The following is a 5544-nucleotide window of genomic DNA, read 5'->3' on the forward strand; positions in this document are numbered from 1 at the left end:
AATATTGGTTCCTGCATGGTGCATTCTGAGAGTACTGGGCAGAAGTGTTTAGACCTCGGAAGTGAAAGGGACACTCTCTCTTTCTGTCCCCTGGTTACCGAAGTGAAAGAACTGCTTTATTGTTCTGAAAGCTGTGAGTGCCTGGCACATCCTTTGCTGTGCACTTCAAATGATACTGAGTCTGCAGAGAAGACAGACACCTTGCCAGAGAAAACCAACTCAAGCCACGAAGGCTTGAAAGCTGAACTTCATAACCGGACGTCCTCCCAGTGCATCAAAGTTCTTTATCCATTTTCTTTTTAACCTGTCCATCACTCTTTCTCTTCTGTGTTGTTTGTCTCTATGTATGTGTGTGTGTTTAGAGAGTGGGGGTCCTTAGGATGCGGGGGTTGGGAAAGTAATCGTCAGTTATATTTTCTGTCCATTTAATTATAATCTGTACATAATAAAAGGTTGCTTGTGATAAAGTTACAAACCTGGTGACGACATTTTACTGGGCTTGGTCAAGAACCTTGGATATTTTAAATCTAATTGTTTCCCCTGTGTTGCGACTTCGGATCAAGTGGGCCGAGAATTGTCCGTGCACTAGCCCACTGTGTCGTGACAGACTCCCAAATGCTCTCTGAAACGCAGGGCAGTTTGGGACAGGCAATAAATGCTGGCACAGGCAGCGACACTCACGTCCTGTAAAATGAATAAAAACAAAACTGTCAACACAATTGTCATCCTTATGCCCTGAGAGAAAAGCTTTAAAACACAAAGATTATTTACAGCTGCATTGGCAAATCAAGTACAGAAAACACATAGAAAAAATGCCTTCTGTGGTTAGTGATGACAGGTTTGCAGATTGATAGTCAAGTCCTATTGAGAATAGTAATTGATAAAATAAAGTGAAAGTACAGTATGTTTACACCACATCACAACCGCATTATTTTATGTCGCCACGGCATTTTATTTACCTCCCTCTCTGGTGATTACAGTGCTGGTGTAAAAAGTCCCATTGTGTTGAAACAGTAGGGCCTCAAGGTTCTTGTTTGCAAAGCAGAGCTCTGATGCTTTTGTCATCTGGAGAAAGCTTTGAACAATGCTGAAATATTCAGAATAAATCAACTGGGAGAAAAGAGCTTATTTACAAAATCTTCAAATTAAATTAATTCTACTCCCATCTGTTCCCTGTCCAGATGTGTCAGACATCAGCAAAATTACCAAGCATTTAGGCTAAAGGAGTGCAGGAGATCTGATATATCCTTTCAAAAGTGTATCACATATGAGGTTTGTCACAAAGTTTAACTTTCAAAGTATTAAAGGTATTGTGGTGGAATGGAATGTGGAATGGCTAAATAACAGAAAGTGGACAGCAAGTGTAAATGGATATTTTTCAATTGATGGAAGGTATTGATGCATATTAGGGATTTCTTTTGGATCTCTCTTCTTCTCCGTACGCAGATGATTTGGACGTGGAAAGACTATTAGCATTTACCAACATCACCAAGTTGGGGGCATGGCAATCTGTGAAGAAGAATTCAGGCAGTTGCAAAAGAGCAGGTAGGGGAGTTGGTATAAAGCTGGAAAATGCAGCTAAGCATAAATATGTGTGAAGCAATATATTGTCGGGCAAGAAACAAAGGATGATAGTGGAAATAAAATCTAAACTTCTACATGGAATTTAGAACATGAAGACCTAAGCCTAATAATTGTCTGATAATAGTTCCCGTGGGTGCAGGTACAAGGTGTGAACTCTTAGCTCATTTTTGTGATTCAGGTGAGCAGTTCACTAATCATGGAATGCACACCTTTTAACGGAAAGTAAGTGGGCAGGAAATTTGGTTCAATGGATTATAATTAAAGACAGCCAGTTCTTCAAGAGGGGATGTACTCTTGCTACAAACAACAGGAAACACTGCAACATATTCATAATAGTTCAAAAATGGACAGAGAGAGCATATAGTTTCTCAGATGAAGCTTTGGGGACCTGTTATAGGCTGTCACCAAGAGGAATAACTTGCTCCCCTAGTGCGTAAAGCTCTCCAAACAACCTCCAGCACCACTAGTTCTAAAGAAGAGTCAAATTGAATTCAAAATATTAACTTGATTTCTCCCTCCACGGATGTTGCCAAGCCTGCTGAGTTTTCCTTCAATTATCATGTTAGCTATACTCTAAATTTTATACTTGTTGCCAGCAATTGCTGTCCAGTCTAATGAACAGAACTGTGCACCTTAATTTATGCATGTACGCGGCAAGTCTGCTTTTTGCTTTTACAGACTAAAGTAAGTAAAGTTGTTGTAGTCCCAGATGACCATAGGCTGCTTTCCCCTTTGAGGGGGAGAGCTGACTGGTGGTGATTTAACCTGAGGATCACCACACCTCAGGTGAAGGGCAAGGGTGAGCAGGCAACCTCATGAATAACCTCAGCCAGTACTGGAATTGAACCTGCACGGTTGGCCTTGCTCTGCATCACAAACTAGCTGTCCAGCCCACTAAGCTAAACCGTCAGAATGGAAGGTCAGCAAATGGCATAGGTCCGTATTGTCTACTCACACCACTGCAGATAACATACAACAGGCCCAATTCCAAAACTCACCATTTTCACTCTTTACCCAGTCTCTGTCCTAAATTAATATTCTTTCAAAGGTAGAATGGGAAAAAGCACAGACAATATTCCAAATGTCACTTCACTAATGAATCATAGAAGTGTTTAATTGCATTTATAGGACAGCAGCATGCCATCACGAGTAGGGAAGTGTGTCATGTGATTCAGTCTCTCTGTGACTTTGGTCTGTGAGCAGAACACAGCACACACAACTTTACTGCTGATGTCTTCAAGCTTTCTTTCCATGTATGTGTGTTTGCATATGCCTGCTCTCACTAAATGAACCCACAAATTGTTTATCCATCCTTATGAGTGATTGATGCCTGTATTTCATTATAAACGCTTGACAAGAGGTGGTTTACAAATGCTATTGGGGAGGGTTAAACTAACTTGGCAAGGGGGTTGAAACCAAGATATAACATTAGAAAAGAAAAACAAGGTGACAATGGACTGGGACAGGCAGATAACATTAGAACAAGAAATAGTAAAGCATTAGGTGGGGAAAGAGTAGGAGAGAATGCAATAAGGCCTAAATTAATTTTACAGTGAATGCATTTGAAAGCATGGATCATGTTTGATGCACGATCAATTTCACGAAAGACTCAGATTGGTACAACTGTAGCTTTATTACAGTCAGATGCGTGGCCTCCTACTGCAGCTGGCGAAATGGCAGATCAGAGGAGGACACGCATATTTATACGGCTCCTTATGGGCGGAGCTAGCCGGCAGGGGCTACCGGTGAACCTGTAGTGCAGGTCCTACCTTACATCCCCTATTGCAGATGCACACAGTGGTTCACCACATTCACCCCCTGTTAAAAATGAGTCCGGCGGGGGTGGCGTGGAACAATGTATAGTTTTGCAAATAATTTACAGTGGGGAGGGAAAAGAAATGTCCATTTTGATGGTCCGGTGCCCGTCAGAGGTTAAGTCGATCCGGTGCTTTGACGGTTCGCTGGGAGCGACGTACGGTGGCGGCGATATCGGTGCTGGCGGTGCTGGTGTCGCCAACGGCGGTGCTGGCGGTGTTGGTGATGGCTAGTAGTCGGATGACTTTGGGAGCGTGCTGAAATCTTCCTCGTCCTCTTGCGTGGGCAGGGAAAGGAGGGATGGACCTGGTGGGGCTAATGTTGGGAGCGCCGGGGGAGGAGAGGGTGGTGCGTGTGTCGGGGAGTGTGTTGGAGTGGAACCTGAGGGAGCCAGGTCCCTGAGGGAGACAGTATCTTGGCGGCCGTCGGGAACTCCACATAGGCATACTGGGGGTTGGCGTGGAGCAAATGTACCCTGTCCACCAAGGGGTCCGTCTTGTGGAGTCGGAAGTGCCTACGTAGAAGGACCGGTCCTGGAGCTGCAAGCCAAGTCGGGAGCGACACCCCAGATGTGGACTTCCTAGGGAAGGTAAAAACACGTTCATGGGGTGTGTTATTTGTAGCGGTGCACAGTAGTGACCGGATGGAGTGTAGTGCATCAGCAAGGACCTCCTGTCAGTGAGAGGCTGGGAGGTTCCTGGACCGTAGGGCCAGCTGGACGGCCCTCCAAACCGTCCCATTCTCCCTCTCTACCTGCCAATTTCCCCGGGGGTTGTAGCTGGTCGTCCTGCTGGAGGCGATACCCCTGCTGAGCAGGAACTGACGCAGCTCATCGCTCATGAATGAGGATCCCCTGTCACTGTGGATGTAGACAGGGAATCCGAACAGAGCGAAGATTGTGTTGAGGGCCTTGATGACGGTGGCAGATATCATGGGCGCGATTCTCCGCACCCCACGCCGGGTGGGAGAATCGCGGGAGGGCCGGACGAATCATGCCACATCGCCCTGGCACACCCCCCCCCCCCGCGATTCTCCCACCCCCCCAAAAATGGCGTGTCGCGATTTTCGACAGGCCGCTTGGAGAATCTCTGGCCCGGATGGGCCGAGCGGCCTGCCGAACCCGACTGGTTCACGCCGGCGCCAACCACACCTGGTCGCTGCCGGCATGAACAGCGCGCGACAGGTGCGTCTGGGGCCTGTGGGGGACGGAGGGAGGATCGAGCACCACGGGCATGCTCACCAGATGTCTGGCCTGCGATCGGTGCCCACCGATCATCGGGCCGGCGCCTCTAAAAGCCGCACTCTTTTCCCTCTGCCGCCCCGCAAGATCAAGCCACCATGTCTTGCGGGGCAGCGGAGGGGAAGACGGCAACCGCGCATGCGCGGGTTGGAGCCGGCCAACCTGCGCATTCACGGCTGACGTCACTTCGGTGCTGCCGGCCATGTCATTCCCGGTGCGCCGCTTTGACACAAGCGTCAAGGCCAGGCGTTTGAGATTCACGCACCGCCACTCCTAGCCCCCTTGGGGGTGGGGGGAGAATAGGGGCGAGGAGCGGCCTCCGACGCCGGAGTGAAACACTCCGGATTTCACTCCGGCGTCAGCACTCAGTCTCCCGTTGGGAGAATAGCGCCCCATATCGGGGCATGGGATGGCAAAGGGGAATCTGGAGAACTCATCAACCACACGGAGGATATATGTGTTGCGGTCGGTGGAGGGGAGGGGTCCTTTGAAATCCACGCTGAGGCGTTCAAAGGGGCGGGAGGCTTTCACCAGGTGCGCGCGGTCTGGCCGGTGGAAATGCGGCTTGCTCTCCGCACAGACCTGGCAGTCTCTGGTGACTGTCCATACTTCCTCGACGGAGTAGGGCAGATTGCGGGCTTTGATGAGGTGGTACAGTCGTGTGACCCCCGGAAGACAAAGGCTGTCATGCAGGGCCCGGAGTCAGTCTACTTGTGCGCTGGCACATGTACCTCGGGAAAGGGCGTCGGGGGGCTCGTTGAGTTTGCCAGTGCGATACAAAATCTCGTAATTATAGGCGGAGAGCTCGATTCTCCACCGCAAGATTTTATAATTTTTGATCTTGCCCCGCTGCGTGTTGTTGAACATGAAGGCTTCCGACCGCTGGTTAGTGAGGAGAGTGAATC

The sequence above is a fragment of the Scyliorhinus canicula genome, chromosome 6 (assembly GCF_902713615.1).
Source record: "Scyliorhinus canicula chromosome 6, sScyCan1.1, whole genome shotgun sequence".
Lineage (NCBI taxonomy): Eukaryota > Metazoa > Chordata > Chondrichthyes > Carcharhiniformes > Scyliorhinidae > Scyliorhinus > Scyliorhinus canicula.